The sequence below is a fragment of the Aulonocara sp. 'chitande type north' Nkhata Bay genome, linkage group LG9, assembly GCF_057382095.1.
Source record: "Aulonocara sp. 'chitande type north' Nkhata Bay isolate Kocher_YH1m ecotype deep benthic linkage group LG9, A_spYH_male_GT1.1, whole genome shotgun sequence".
NCBI classification, from domain to species: domain Eukaryota; kingdom Metazoa; phylum Chordata; class Actinopteri; order Cichliformes; family Cichlidae; genus Aulonocara; species Aulonocara sp. 'chitande type north' Nkhata Bay.
The window spans coordinates 2939330-2956708 of NC_141352.1; positions in this window are offsets into that span (position 1 = coordinate 2939330).

Sequence of the window (17379 nt, forward strand, 5' to 3'; positions counted from 1 at the left end):
AAAATTACTTTTGGAAGGATATGATATTGAAAAAAACAATCACCCATTGTATGTATAAATATGTCAACTCGTATTGAAATTATAAATATCGTGCCAGCCTTGTTGATATAAGTTTCTTATGTATTGTGTGGAATATGTGATGAGGAGAATTAGGTAAATATGTGGGATTAATAAGATGTTGAGCAGGGGTAGGAGTTAATAAGTATGTGTATATTTCTTCCTACTCCTTTTCAGACCAAACAATTGTTATTTCATGTTAGACGAATGTGTTTTATTTTATTATATTTCTTTTTTGCTTGTCTGTACAAATACGTGTGTGTGTGTGTATCTACACATATATTCGTATCCGTAAACGAAAGTACATGTAGACGAGTATATATTGTTTTTTTTGTTTTTTGGTTGTTTGTTTTATTATGTCTGAAATAAATAAAGATACAATACAATACAATACAATACAATGTTACTGCTTGTAGCATCCCCCCTTTGGACGCATGGTCTAACCCATGTGTCCATTTTAGAAACCAGGGGAAGAAGTGTTTAGGTAGACATGGGCGGCCGTCAGGAGATCGCCAGACAGATTTGACCAGTGTGCAGCCATGTTTGTGCCAGAGAGTTTTCTCTGGCTGGGAGGCAAATGACTGTACAGCAGGAAGATCAGCGAGGTTAGGTGTGGACAGTGGTGCCAAGACAAGTTGGAAGGGTAGGCCTCCTTCGGCTGCTGCTTTGGCTGCTGCTTTGGCTGCTGCATCGGCAGCGGCATTTCCTTGGGAGACAGAATCAGTTTTACCTGTGTGTGCTGCACAGTTCACTACAGCAATGCGAGCAGGCAGGACGATGGCGACCAGCAGCGCTGCTACCTGGTTAGCATTGAGGATGGGCTTCCCATCAGATTTCAGGAATTTTCTGTGCCTCCACAAAATCATGCACCACACCGAACGCGTAGCGAGAGTCAGTGTAGATGGTGGCTGACTGACTCTCCGCAAGTTTACAGGCTTCTGTGAGCGCCACAAGTTCCGCAGTCTGTGCTGAGAAGTGTCTGGGCAATGAGCCTGAAACGAGAGTAGCATGATCAGAACACACAGCAAAACCCACCCGGTTAGTTCCACGTGAATCACGTGAGGAGGAGCCATCTACATATAACACTATGTCAGAGTTCTCGATGGGAACATCTAACAAGTCAATCCGAGGTGTACAAGTTTCACCCAATACAGCAGTGCAGCTGTGTGGTTCACCATCCTCTCGCGTGGGAAGAAGAGTGGCGGGGTAAGTGTTGTGCATCGTTTCACTATGATGTTGGGCATGTCAAGCAGTATGGAAGAGTACCTGAGCCAGCGAGCTGCAGAAAGGTGTGAAGTTTTCTGCTCCAGCAAAATGAGAGAAACTGCATGGGGTACCTGCACTGTCAGAGGAGAGTACCCTATGATGTCACCAGGGGCGGAGCGTGGGGGTGGCTTACTGGGCTTAAGCCCGGGTTGTTTTGTCAGAAGCCCGGGGTCTTTTGGAGTGTAATTTTTTCATAGTTAGATGCCTGGCTGACAACTGTATAAAACAAAAAGTACACACAATATTCGAAGCACATAATGCACACAGTGGGAATTTACGACTGTGCGTGAATCCCCCCTGATATTGGTATGATCCGAGCTCAGGCACTAAGCAACTGAGCGAGGGGGCGGGGCTGCAGCCAGGTGCTCTTGTGCCTGTGAGTGCGCTGTTGGAGTAACGGAGCCAGCCATACTAAGGAGAGCTTAAGTTTGACCAGGTACCAAAGCAAACCATTCATACCGTACAAATGACGGTGAATCACGAAAGATTGATATCAAACTGATCACTTGACCAATATTACGTTACTTGCTCTTCAAGTGAATCAACAAATGGCGAAATGAAAAGCCGAACAAATGCTTTTTTTTTTTTTTTTAATAGAGTCTTATCTTACGTGTGTTTATTTCATATTTTCAGTTCTTACCCTCCCCGACTAAATCGGTTTCAGTTATGTACTGAAATATAAGAATGGACATTAGAGGCTTCTTTCAAAGAAAAAAACTCAGGTAAATGTTATTTTATATATTATGCTTTGTATGTTGTTCAGTATATTTCTATGCAAAACAAGAGGGATTTCAGTACACAGCAGGATATTCACATTTGTAACCAGATATTTACACTTTAGGGAGAAAACATAAAACATTTTTTCTGTACAACATCAATTTAGAGTAAACTTTTGTTTTAGATAAATATTGAAATATCTTTTGAATTAGTTAAATGTCAGAATAAAGAGAGACAGAGCTTCTATTTTTTATCACCATCCATCCATCCATCCATCTTCATCCGCTTATCCGAGGTCGGGTCGCGGGGGTAGCAGCCTAAGCAAAGAGGTCCAGACCTCCCTCTCCCCAGCCACCTCCTCCAGCTTGTCCGGGGGAATACCAAGGCGTTCCCAGGCCAGCCGAGAGATATAATCTCTCCAGCGTGTCCTGGGTCTGCCCCGGGGCCTCCTCCCGGTGGGACATGCCTGGAACACCTCGCCCAGGAGGCGCCCAGGGGGCATCCTTGCCAGATGCCCGAACCACCTCAGCTGGCTCCTTTCGATGTGGAGCAGCAGCTGCTCTACTCTAAGCCCCTCCCGGATGGCCGAACTTCTCACCCTATCTCTAAGGGAGAGGCCAGCCACCCTTCGGAGGAAGCTCATTTCCGCCGCTTGTATCCGCGATCTCGTTCTTTCGGTCACTACCCACAGCTCGTGGCCATAGGTGAGGGTAGGGACGTAGATCGACCGGTAAATTGAGAGCTTCGCTTTTACACTCAGCTCCCTCTTCACCACGACTGACCGGTGCAGTGTCCGCATTACTGCAGCCGCAGCCCCAATCCGTCTGTCGATCTCCAGCTCCCTTCTCCCATCACTCGCGAACAAGACCCCGAGATACTTGAACTCCTCCACTTGGGGCAGGAACTCATCCCCGACCCGGAGTGGGCACTCCACCCTTTTCCGGCTGAGAACCATGGCCTCAGATTTGGAGGTGCTGATCCTCATTCCCGCTGCGTTACACTCGGCTGCGAACCGCTCCAGTGCGAGCTGGAGGCCCTCACCCGATGAAGCCAACAGAACCACATCATCCGCAAAAATCAGAGATGAGATTCTGAGGCCACCAAAGCGAAAGCCCTCCGCCACTTGGCTGCGCCTAGAAATCCTGTCCATAAAAATTATGAACAGAACCGGAGACAAAGGGCAGCCCTGGCGGAGCCCATCACCCACCGGGAACGAGTCCGACTTATTGCCGGCAATGCGAACCAAGCTCTTGCAACGGTTGTATAGGGATTGAATGGCCCGTAGCAATGGGCCAGACACCCCATACTCGCGCAACACCTCCCACAGGACGCCCCGAGGGACACGGTCGAATGCCTTCTCCAGGTCCACAAAACACATGTAGACTGGTTGGGCAAACTCCCATGCACCCTCAAGTATCCTCGAGAGGACAAAGAGCTGGTCCAGTGTTCCGCGACCAGGACGAATTCCATGTCCCTATTGCCAGTCTTGGCAGCCGGGGGTCGGTCCGCCAGGGCCTCCGCTCCTGGCCGCCACCCGGCTCACAATGCACAATGCACTTTCATCAAATTTAAGAGTACATATACACTAAGTTTGTTAATTAATAAGAAAACCAGATGATTCCATTCTGAGCTGAAGAAGCTTCTGATAGGTTAGTAGAGTCCATGTGAGTAAACTGGTGGCACAGCTGTGGATGCATATAAGGCAAAACACAGAGCCTGTTTCTTTGAAATGGGAAAATTAAGAGATGTCAACCAAAACACCAGGAAAAGAATTGTGGAGCTCCATAAGTGTGGCTCAGTTTGAATACAATTTGGTGCCATTTGCAATTAAGAAATACAGATAGTTTCTCTCTTTACTCTTAAAGTTAACAAATATGTTTTTTATATTTATCAATCTAAAAAAATAAACATTTAGTCTGATTTGATGTTACAATTATAAAAGTGTTGTGTTTTTATCTGAAGAGTTTGTAAATATCTGGTTTCAACTGTATATTTGATGATTGTCAGCACAAAGAGGGAGAGAGAGGAACAGAGAGGGAGAGAGAGGAGACAGGACAGAACAGAGATGAACAAGAGCAGGTGAGACACACATGTTAGTCAAATGGTTGTTTACCAAAAGTATCACCGTATCATAGGTCCTCATGTATCTCGTACCTAGTGTTTCTTTTTAGGTTTGTTATTTTTCAAATTCTATATTTATTAAGTTATGCAGGCTTGTTTGCACAACAAGGCTAAATAATTATATAAACTTTTCTCAATCTAAATATTGTACTTTGGTAGAATTAAAAAATAAGTGTAGTGCAGGTCTATGATGATTTTTAGTGCTACTATCATCTAGTTCTGATTCTGGTTCTGTCTTGGTTAAATCCTAAGTAGTCCTGATTTTGAACTCTTGTAGTCCTGTTTTAATTCCGGATCAGTTCTGGGTCTGGTTGAATTGGGGTTTAGTCCTCATGTCTTGATGCAGCCCTGACCTTGTTCTGCCTTGCTGCTTAATTAAAAAACTAGTTTAAGGTGTCCTGTATATGTGATATCTTTTTTTCCCTATATGAAGTCATTCTTTTTTGAACAAAACTCAAAACAGAGCCAATTAATCTTTCAGTCATTTCTACACCCCCCCCCCCCCCCCCCCCCAAAAAAAAAGAAAAAAGAAAAAAAAATCCACATGCATACTACCCTTCAGGGCTAAGCCCCGGGTGTTTCAAATGTCTGGCTCCGCCTCTGGATGTCACGTGAGGCGAGCACGGCCTTCTAACACGCAGCTACTGCTCGTAGGCATCCAGGCAGTCCTGCAGCCACTGGGCCAAGCTTGGAAGAGTAATAACCCACCGGGCGAAGTGAATCACCATGCTGCTTTAAAAGAACAGAGGACATGAAACCATTCTTTTCATCCACCATTTGTGTATATGGTTTGGATGGATTTGGAAGCACTAAAACGGGCGCTGTTTGCAGCAGCTGTTTCAAGGAGGTGAAGGCAGCTTCAGCCTGTGGTGTCAAAGAAATGCGACCATTGGCTGACAGACTTGTACCATGAATGAGTGCAGTGAGTGGGGCTTCCACAGAGGAGTAGTGTGGAATGAAATTGCGGCAGTATGATGTGGTTCCTAGGAATGACACCATCTGTTTTTTGGTGAGAGGTTTTGGAATGGTCATCACAGCTTCCACCCTCTTGGAGGAAATCTGGTGAGAGTTGTAAGAAATCACATGGCCTAAGAATGTGACTTGCTCTTTACAAAACTGCAATTTTGACTTACTAGCTTTGTGGCCCTTGTGATACAAATGTGTCAGTAAAGTGAGAGAATCGGCCAGACACTGCTCTTGTGTGGGTGCACACAGTAGCAGATCATCGACATATTGCAGTAACACTTCGGAGAGGATCAAGTCTGACAGAGTCTCTTAAGGCTGCATTGTAGATTGTGGGGGGACTCACAGTAGCCTTGACACAACCGAGTGAATGTGTAAACCTTTCCCTGGAACTCAAAGGCAGACCAGAACTGGCTGTCTGGGTGAACTGGAACAGAGAAGAATGCATTAGTCAGGTCAGCAACAGTAAACCACATAGCGTCAGATGGGATTTGGGACAAAATGGTGTGGGGGTTAGGAACCACAGGGGCTCTGGGGATTACAGCCTTGTTCACAGCTTGTAAGTCCTGCACAAACCGCCACTCAACAGGTTCATTTGGTCCTCTGATATTCTTCACAGGGAATAGTGGAGTGCGAACCGGAGAGGTGGGGCATGGGATAATTACTCCGGCCTTTAACAGGGATTCAAACACAGGACTAATCCCCTCTATGGCTTCCTGTTTCAGAGGATATTGTCTTTGGCATGGTCTAAACGAGGACTTTGGAGTGATTACCACTGGCTCACAATCTGTAATCAGGCCTACATCATACTTAGATGAGGCCCACAGGCCGTCAGGCACCTCTGTCAGCAGGGTGTGTGAGGAGTTTAGAGGAGGTGTTGTTTGAAGCAGACAGTGTGAGACAGCTATGTTCACTAGCTCAACTGAGCGGAAACACTGGACTGTATACGTCATGTTTTTTTTTATTTGTAGGCTTTCATTTCTCGAGAAAACAGCACCGTGGGATTCTTTGTAGTCTCCCAATCGCAAGCGCGGTAGCACCGGTGCATAAATTCTCCCATGTCTTCCCACTGGCAGCTGTGAGCTTTTGCCAGGGGAACATGTGGGATGGATGCATTCATAGTAAACATGTTTCTTTGCTCATCGATGAGAGAAATCGCAAGCGCAGCAAATGTGGAGCTCCAAAACATACATGTCACAGTTAGCAAATCATTCTCGGTTATGTACCATCCTTCCTCATAACTGTCATCAGGGCCATGCAGAGAAAAGTGAGACACGCAACTTAACTCTCCAGGAGCCATAAAACAGACATCTGGAGGCATGCAGTTGCGAGTCGCTTGTATGAATTCTGTAACAAGCGGTCCCTCTTCCAGCTTCCACCCATAAGCGAAAGCCAAGGTCACGGGGTTATATTTCACCATCATATAATCATAGTCAGATTGCGTGATTGTGATGCCATTATAGCAGGAGATGAAACTTATTTTCAGTTTACAGTCAAATCTCTGGCAAGTAAATTGACCGGGCACAGGTCTGACCACAGAAACTCGTGTGTGAATTTTCTACCCTGTCCGTCTGCACAACACAGGGGTATGGTGAAAGTTTCTCTCTGTATGGTTCCTGATGCTGATACAGAATGAGTGAACCTCTCACCCAGCACAGGTTGGGGTGAGAGAGAATCTGAGCGTAGTACAGAGTGGGTGGCCCCGGAATCTACAAGAAATTCTACTTCCTGATTACAAACTAACATTTTATACAAGGGCAGTGATTTATAAGGCGCGCTATTTAAATGTACATGTGTACCAGCTGGTGACAAAGAAACGTGTTCTACATGCTCAAAAGTGTGATGTATTAAAGTGTGTGTGTCTGTGTAAAACACTTTCTACATCAATGTGTGTGTGTATGTGTGTGTGATTTTCACTTCCCTGTTCTGATGAGGTGAGAAAACCACAGCCTGAAGCGTATTCTGGCGTCCTTTCCCTCCGTTCTCAGTCCGCTTGCTCCCACTGTGGGCTCAGCCTTTGGTAATTCCGGCGTTGTTGCTGTCTATCTCCACGACGGCCACGGTTAGGACAGGTTCCTCGCCAATGTCCGTAGTCTCCACAGACAAAACAGGCGTCCCGATCTCGTCTTGACTGCTGTTGTTGTTGATAATGTCCTCAGTCTCGTCTGTTCTCCCCACTTCGGCCACGCCAACTGTCTCTGTTGTGGAAACCTCCGTGCGGGTTTGCCACGGCTTTATACAGTGTTAGGGCTACATTATAGAGGTCGGCATTTTGTTTTTCCTCTCTTTTGCTTTTCTTCTCATCCAGGTGGCTCTGAGCGTGGCGGGCATGGCGTCGTAGCTCCGTTAGCCGCGGTTCATCTTCTCCCCCCACGTACGAATGCTTTACCTTGGCTGCCACATCTGATCTCAGTCCCCGGAAAATATGGCCGCAGAGATGGTGCTCATATGTGGAGGCGGAGGCGCCCGTCATGTCATCTTTGGGTATTCCACCATTAGCTTCAAACACAGTTGTCATGCGATGTATGAAATCATCCACAGATTCATCCTTTCTTTGCTTGCAAGACTCAATCTTTGACATGTCCACTAATAGGTTTGTAGCTTGAACCTATCCGCTGGAACGTTGAAGACAATATAATTACACAGCAAAGCAAGACACGAGTAGGCAAAGTTCTTCATGTTACTCGTGCACGGGAGAGACCGGACAAACGCCGTTCCTTCGCTTGACCCCAGTTGCTCTCGTCCGTTCTCCCGTAACACTGCCCTTTTATTGAGGTTACATGAATATGCATAGGTTCATTAACATATGACGTCTACATACACACAAAGAGTACCGTGTGTGTGTGTGTGTGTGTGTGTGTGTGTGTGATTTGTGTGAGGTGAAGATGTGACCCTGTGAAGACTCCCCAAAGCTGGTGCCAGGCGTCTAGCAGATCTATCTAAACAAAAGGCTCTTATACTTAAAGAGATATACGTGTGTTTGCTATACCATATATCAACAAAGAGAAGATAGGACCTCTCTGATGTTCCTAGACTGTGGGTGTGCATTCTAGTGTGGAATACACACCAAGCCTTTACAGCCTGCTAAAGATCACAGTCCTATCACTACACAATTGATTATATACCTTTAAGCATATATGGTTAAATATTTCTAAGCATAAATGACAATCAACAATACAAAACCTAACATCCACCTTATCTGGGAAAACCTCCTTTAGCTTATCCATCAGGTGGGTCACTGCAGTACAATAGTCACGGTTTTCTCCATGCTCATAGGTCAGGTGTCGTATCCTCAGCGTAGGATCAGGCAAGTGAGGTGATATTGTCCTCAGGTTGCATGGTTTCAGCTTGCCTGCTAGTGCACGTCTAATTTCTTGACCCATGGGACGATATTCTTGGCAGAAAATTAGGAGTTGCTCTCCGAACTTTGCACCCGACACGAGAGGGTCAGATAGATGGCTTGTGGCGTCAGCGATGTCTGACTGTGTCCACGGTCTGTGAACTAAAATAGGTCCTTCGGGTCCCGCCACTTCCACCATCGGGAGCTGCAGGGGTTGTCCTTTCGCCTGTCGCTGTCTCCGCGTTCTCTGCCCGGTCTGGAACTTTTCAACCTCCTCGCTGCTGTCTGCGTTGTCTGTATCGTCCCGCTCATCATCAGTGAGAGAATATTCAGGCTGATCCGTGGCAAAAGGCAGGGCGTAATATCCATGGCGGCCGTCCTTACTTCTGCTCTTTCCTTTCACATCTCTCCATTGCTGTTTTTTCTCTTTCGTCGCTTCAGCTCGCGACGCGTTTATAGCTCGCGACGCGCTCCGTGTGTGACTGAGCGCTGTGTCGGATCTGAGGGTCATTCTTTCCGCTTCATCCTGGAGGGGCTGTCGTTCCTCAGTTGCGGAATCGGCGCTGGCATCCTCTGGCGGTGAGGCGTGTGGTGCAGGGAAAGGAGTCCAGGTCCGCATCGGCTTTCAGGCCCTGCAAAACAGCCTGAACTGGGGAAGCACAAACAGTGCGTGAACAGGGAAAATATGTTTTGTTCTCCGTGTTATACAGAGGTGGAAGAGGCGCTGAGGCAGATTCTGCGTCAGCCTCCCTTCCACGCACTTCTCTAGGTAATTCTTTCAGAGCTGCTTTGTTTTCTCTCCGTTCTGCTTCCCCCATCCACATTTTCAAACATTCCTTCTCATCGCTTACCCTACACAGATCTATGGTCCTAACTTTCCCTTTCTTCAATAATTTTGCTTCTTCCTCCCTCAAATTTTCCTCTATTTTCTTTAACTGGTTAACACTTAGCGATCCCTTTTCAGGAAACCCGTTTACTTTTTGCCACTTAACAACATATTTCATACACCCAATTCCCCATTTCTTAACCATACAGTCAAATATTGAGTTTTGTCCCTGGCCACCTCGTGGAGCGCTTGCCACAGCCGCCTCTCGAGCCGCTAGTCCGGCTCCGCTGGCTGCCTTACTGGATCTAGATCCCATATTACTACACAAGGCGTCCCCCGTGAGGTTCCTTGCCTTCTACGGACCAAGGAATGAACACCGCCACCCCCAGGATCCTTTAGAAGACGCTAGGGATGTCACTCCGTGATTCTACACAAAGACTCCCTCGGAGCTCTTGCCCTGGAAGGTCGTAACACGTTCACCTTCTTGAGCTCCCCGAAGGCTGCAACACGCTCACTCGGCCAGACACAAAACTCTCGTGACTTGTTAAAAAGGTGGATACAGCTCACCGTTCTGCAGGAGTTTCCCCGCGATTCGTCAATGTGATCTCGGTGGTCGCTGAAACACAGGCTCTGTGACTCTGCCTTTCTCTTTGCTTTAAACAGCTGGCAGGACCGAAGCGTTTTGCTACTTCGGGGTGATCAGCCGTCCCAGAGCTGTCCTTCAGCGAGAACATTGGATCACCCTGCTCACAGCGCCAAACTGTTGTGGAAATTTTAATTACCAAAGCCTGCAGACACGATGAGTTGTAACAACACCTTTATTTCAGCTATCCTATGCATAAGGAGGGACGTCAGTCAGGGGTCACTGAAAGTCGTCTCTGACAATGAACAATTCAAGTCCTTTTTATACACAGTCGCAGAACAAAAGGCTTTTACAGTTGCAGTTCACACCTTGGCTCTAAACAGAAAGACTCTCTGTGTGAATCTCCCCCACTCTGGGGTCAAGTCTTCCTGTGTGAGCTTCTGTCTCCTGGCTTCCGTCTCCTGGGAGACATTCACCAGTTTCTCACTGTCTGTTTCCCAGCATGAATGAGGTGTGAACCAGACGTACTAAAATAAGTAACATGAAAGCATTTCATCAAGACAATACATTAAAGGACAATACATTAAAAAGAAATCCCACAACACCACCTTCACCCAGTATGTGACCTGCCCCATCGTAGGCAATAAAACATTGTACTTAATGTATGCCAATGAAAAGGTGGCATACAGTTCATCACCTGCCCAGGGAAGATCTGATCGTAACCTAGTGCACCTTGTCCCTGTGTGCAGCCCTTAGTGTGCAAGGAGCCACTAATCACCCACGCAGTGCAGAGATGGTCCGCGGAGGGCATATAAATAAATAATAAAAGCAAATAAATGACAGTATGCTTTTACTGAAACAAACAGAGACCTTAACTTTTATCAAAATACCATTTTACTCAGTTTAAAGTAATACCACTGTATAATTTAATGTTAACAGTATCTCAGGAATATTTTGCCCCTTCAACATGCATTTAAAAAGAACCTGATATGCAGTTTTACTCCGCCATCATTGGCCTCATTCAAGATGTTGTGGAGTCTGTACACCGGCAGGAAGTTGAGCGGCTAGTACTCTGGTGCAGTCAGCACAAGCTGGAACTGAACACGCTTAAGACTGTGGAGATATCCCTCACACCCTGGACGTAGACTTATTGACCCGCTGCCCTCTGGCAGACGGTACAGAAGCCTGCAAGCCAGGACCACCTGACACATGAACAGTTTCTTTCCCCTCCCCTGCCATCTCCTTCCTAAGCGGTTGAACTGTCACACTGCTAGACTGCAACTGCACTCTTTGGTATTAACTTCTGTAATCCTGTAATTTCTGTATAAAAGAATTAGATTGTGTATTATATTGTTAGTTTATACACCTGTGTGCATATGTGCATGTGTATTTATGTATGTCCATACACATAGATGGATTGTGTTTTACATTTTTGTGCTTGACAGACGCCCTCAATCGGAACCTAATTCCTTGTATGTGTTTGCGCATATACTTTGCCAATAAACGCGATTATGATTATGAGGTATTTCCCTCTGGATGGCACACACGAGTAAATTAAGTAGAAAAAATTTCATGTGTATAGCCTCTTTTAAAATGCTTTTTTGGAAACCACAAGAAGAGAAATATGTGGCATTCCCTTATGTCATTTTACATCTTCACTGTCAGTAGACAGTTGTGAACATATTTTGATCTGGCTTTTTTTCCTTAACTCAATAGACCTGGCACACATTCTACAAAGACAACTCTCTTCCTCTGCTTCAAGCTCTTTGCTTTAAGCAGCTAAAGGGGAGTTAATTTTCTTCTTCCGACTTACCTTCAATGCACTGTCTTAGTCACTTCAAATCTCATCTTTTCCCCTTATTTTTCAGAGATTACAAGTTCATGTGTGACATTGTTTTTACTTTTAGCTAAAGGGTGGTTTAAAAAAACACTGTAGAAGCACTTGTGGCTGTGTCCTTTGTGCACACACATTAGTGAAAATGAAAAACATTCATTTTTAGAGTGTTTGATCTATAAACATGTACCACTGTGTAATCCCGTTTTTGGATGAACTGAGGCTTAAAAATATACGCTAGAAAAAGCGACTGTTCATTTCAGCGATTTTGGTTCCTTATCAGCAGAGTCAGACAGCATGAATATGAGGAGGCTTGTAGAGATGACAGTAGGCAAGAAGACAAGTTTCCTGAGGTTGGGTTGAATGAACATAGAACACAGGGAGAAACCTGAACAAGCAGAAGGAACTTTAGCTAAATATATTGTCACGTGCAGCAAAATGACAGTAATAAAGAAGGTAAGTGGTGGCCATAGAAAAAGCAAAGCTATCACTGGATTGACTGTCCGAATTGCTACACACTTTTTAAGCCAGTCTAACAACTCATTTTCTTTACTTTGGTAATTACAGTTAGCGCCTTTTATGTATAAAATATAATTTAAATGCCAGTGTTCATTATCTTGACGTTATTTTCGCAAAAAACAAAACACTAGCTTTACAGTCATCATCCCTTACATAGTTCTACCACATTTACATAAGTCACTACAAAGTTCATGTCAAACTATATAAATGTAAAATTACGCAGAAGTCGTAAATGTTTCCATAAAACTTCCCCACAAACAGTTTAACAAAAATGATATCACGGTCAGCACTGACACATGTTCACAGTCCTCAAATTGATTTTTAACCAGGTTATAGTCAAAGGTCAGGTGCCAATCTCAGAGTTAACGCTGAAGTTTAAAGTCAGTTTGTTAAAACTGCTTTGTTCTTGAAAGCAGTGAGAAATATTCATAACTTTTAAGTCTGAGTTGAGATGGATTTTTGAGTTCTTGGTTTGAGAACAGATGAGGGTAAATTCATTGAACCATTTACCTTGACTTAAGAACATAATTGTACTACATAGCCCTCGTCAATGGAACCCAATACCAGTATTTGACAGTAACAGGTGAGCCTCAACTTTAATTTGTAAATAGACAAGACACCATAAGAACTGACATTACAATACTTTATTTTACAAAAGTCAGTGTCTTTTAGTTTAAAGTTTGTTTGGCATCTGTTGTACATCTTGAAAAAATAAATAAAATTAAAAAAAAACACACTCTATGCAGTGTACTATAATTGAACACAAACGACAATCCACAACAACCTTTCAAAACAATATTTCTAGATGAATTGTCATTTTCCTTCCAATACTGGAAACTTTCTGAACACCACTTATTTTGCATGGCTTGATGCATGCATACCCCATTTGTCTTAACTGGACTATAAATATAACTATATACACAATGAACAGTCACATTTGTAGAAACAACACTTTTAAAATGTAAAATCTTTAAGAAGCCCGAGTGCCAGGAGCAATCCCATTTAAGAACACTTACAATAACAACTTCATCCCAAAAGGCCGCAGGTTTTAACCACAGCTTCCCAGCATCAGTTCATGTATGCAGCTACACCTTTCCAAATCCCAGGGATCCTTTTAATGCATCGTTCATAAGATCTTTAAATTGATCTTCATCTGCAACACTTCTTGGAAGATACAGGGATAAGCTGCACGTTGATGTGTATGGGATGCGCCGCATCCCTGACTCCTGATCGTAAAAGTCTATGTTGCAGGACTGTGGGAACCCCAGTGGTGGAAGTAAGTCAGCCCCAGTTATAAAGACCAGCAACTCTTCAAACGTGTGGTCCACCTCTTGCTCTGTTAAAATACATACAACTAGTAAATAAGGTGCAATGTGTAGGTTCATGAATCAAAGATTTATAATCAGGTACACTGACTGTATAGTAGAGCAGTTGCGTTAATGACTATTTTGGAGTCAAAAACAGGTTGTTAGGCAAAACCAATATTGCAAAGCATTGTATAATAAAAAAAATAAAATTTAAAAAGCAGCACGGTGGTTAGCACTGTTGCCGCACAGCAAGAAGGTCCTGAGTTCAATTCCATCATCAGGCTGGGGTCTTTCTGTGTGGAGTTTGCATGTTCTCCCCGTGTTTGTGTGGGTTCACTCCGGGTACTCTGGCTTCCTCCCACCGTCCAAAGACATGCAGCTTGTGGGGATAGGTTAATTGGATAATCCAAATTGCCACTAGGTTTGAATGTGAGCGTGAATAGTTGTCTGTCCCTGTGTGTTGGCCCTGCGACAGACTGGCGACCTGTCCAGGGTGCACCCCGCCTCTCGCCCTATGACAGCTGGGATAGGCTCCAGCGCCCCCCGCGACCCTGAAAAGGAGAAGCGGAAGCAAATGGATGGATGGATGGAAAATTAAAAAAAAAAAAAAAAAAAGGTCATGCTAACCTTGGTCCGTTAGGAATGTTGCCAACATGCCATTTTAGGTGAGGCATGTTAATAGGTCTTTAATATGGTACTCCGTTTGGCCACTTTATATTATTGAAAATACGGTTTTATAACACTTGTTACATTATCCGGGTTAGGCTACACCGTACTGCACTGCAATCACAACTTCGTACAATTCGAAGACGTCTGTGGTCAGTGACTTTTGAAACCAGTGCGACTTTCAGTTCTTTGTGACACACACTCACTGTTTATTCAAATTAAATGGTATTGTGAAATTGTAAAAATAAGTATATTTGAATGTGCACCACTAGTCAAGTAATGAAGTGTGTTGTTATGGTAATGATAAATTACTCATGTTTTTTTGTCTGATTTCAGACAGTATCATTTCACCTGTGCATCAATGTATGCGGAACTGACTGACAGTGCCTTGGATGAACATGTGCAGGACATTGTCGCTGGCAATGAACAAATTGGTCCTGAGGCTGTCAGAGCCTCCCTGCGAGTACGTAGACTACGTGTACAGCGAAGGAGGGTTCTAGCAAGCATGCTACGGATAAATCCTGGAGCAGCTGCCCTTAGAGCAGTTTTGCGGAGACCAGAACGAAGAACATATCAGGTTGCAGGTCCAAACTCATTGTGGCACATTGATGGAAATCACAAGCTGATAAGGTAACTGTTACGAAATCAGTTTTACCCCGGTTCTTTTTATTCCTCGAGCATCCAGAAATGGCACCGGACTCAGTAGTCATTTTCACAAAGCTTTTATTCATCTTTATTCATCTTCATTTAAGCATGCATCTTCTAGAAGGGAAGACAAGGCCGGTGTCCCTCTGCAAAAATCTTCACCCCTTTGTTAGTTACAGCCAGCTTTATAGAAGCGACCCCATCATAAAACCCCCCGCGGTGTGCTGCAAACTCTGTGTCTGTGTCTATGTGCACGAGCACATGAATGCCTACATGTGCGTTCCCACGTGTCTATGTGAGTGCTCGTGTGTGACTGTGTACGCATACCTGTGTGTTAAAACACCCACAGTTAAAACACTGTGGGTGTAGGTAACTCCCTAGAGGTCATAAAACCCATCTCCCTTCCAGACCACAGTTACAAATGTTGAGACCCCCACCCATACATCCTCTGGGGAATTTCCACTCAGTGTGGGAGGTCTCCTACACTCTACTCCTAAGTTCACGACACAGTCAGCCTTTATTACTTTAAGGGCAGTGTCTCTACAATAGTTCTACATTCTATGTTAACACATTTCTAAACTCTAAAATAAGCTAAACACTCCTACATAACCAAACACACTGATTTGTTGAACACCTATTTTGACCAAAGTGAAATTCAACATTACATCAAATATAATTGTTGAACAGTAAGACACATCCAATAGAGCCAGGCCCTGGGATGGGCAGTCCTCAAACACAACTTGTTATGTTTAAAGGGGAAGATCATAGAACACAGACAGCGCAAGCAACATACAGAGAAAATTTCAAACTTGACATGCAATAGTGCCATGTAAATCAATTAAGACTGTGTTTTCCATTGTTTCAATAATAAAGCAGAAATAATATTTTTCTTCTTATGGACCACGGTTTTAGGTGGAGGATAGTCATTCATACCTTCGTAAAAATGGTGTTTCCGTATCAAACAGTACACACAAGCCATCATCTACTAAGCACACAATGCGCCAACTGCACACTGATGGTATGAATACAAAACACATCTGGCGTTTGCTTTCTCTGTGCACAAGGTAGGCTATGTCAGTGTGAGCTCATACTTCTGTCATAGATCCATAAGCATAGAGGGATCCAAACGTCAAGTACTGGTGTTTATTCAAACACATCAAAACAAACACAAGTGTTTATTTCCAAGTATAGGATTATTTGCAATCGCCATAATGACTATATGGGTTACTTGGTCTGCAGTGAACATGCTTCCTCTGCCCCAGCATCTGGTCATCTAGCAACTCTGTAAAGTAACAATTTCAGTATTTTTACATCAATGGTATTGGTGTGTTTCTCATTGGCATATGGCAGTGCTACAAATCTTTGTGCAAAGTGACTGTACTAACCGATTCTCATTTCAAGATGTCCTTATGGTGCTTGCTACAGTGTAGCGGCTCAGTTTAGCCTGGACCCGTTGGCCAGCTTCCCTCAGGGTCATTCCACGGTTGATTACATGGTCCACTATTGTAGCTCTGATGTCATCAGCAATTCTATTTCTTACTCTTCCTACCCTTCCTCTCCCCCCTCCTCATCTTCCTCTCCCCCCTCCTCGTCTTCCTCTTGCTCCTCCTTGTCCTTGTCGTCCTCTTCATCCTACTTCTTCACCTCCACGTCCTCTTCCTCGGCCTCCTCTACTTCTCACTCTTTCTGCTCCCTCCATTGTACTCCGCACACACAGCTTACCTGTATTATAGTGCTTAGGCTGATTGCAAAGTGAACTAATTATCTAAAAAAGTTTTCACATGTGAAAGTGTGCCAGACAGTTGGCAAATTAGTGTTAATGATAGCCATACATGTGTATACTTTTGCTAGGAGTGTGTTGGAAATTTGGTAATTGAGTGTTGTGCAGTGAATTGTGCCTACAGTTTTGCAAAGTGTGTGTTACAAAATTGCAAACTGAGTGCAAAGCAGTTTTTGTGCTTTTAGTTTTGCAAACTCAGTGAGTGGTTTTGCTATAAGTCTGAATAGTTTTAGAGATTGTGCTACAGGAATCACAGTTAGGGTTTAAGCATTCAGAAAAAACTGTAATCTAGCTGTGTTTGCTTTTGCAAGAGAACTACAATGTTTTGATTATTGGGTGACAGGTTTTCTTATTTGTGTGAAGAGTTTTGCAAAATTAGCCAATAGTTACAAAAAATGTGCTTAAGCAATCAGAAAAAAACTGTATAAGAGCATATTAGAGAAGCAGAGTTGCTCTGGAGGAAATATGGGCAGAGGTTGATCAATCTGCAAAAAACTCCATTAACAAATTGTGCAACAATTTCAGAATAATGTTCCCAAGTGTAAAGTCTTAAAATATTCCATCCTCTAGAGGCATAAAAATATATTTTATCAAAAGATTCAGTGACTGCAGAAATCTCTTTGCAGAAACAATGAGGCTAAAAGCCATGATGTCAGTGATCTTCAAAAGCTCATAGGAAAGTTATCATGGAGCATTAAAGAGTGCCTCAGATCCGTTTCAACATTTAAACTGTCATTTGTGTGTTGAAGTGCAAA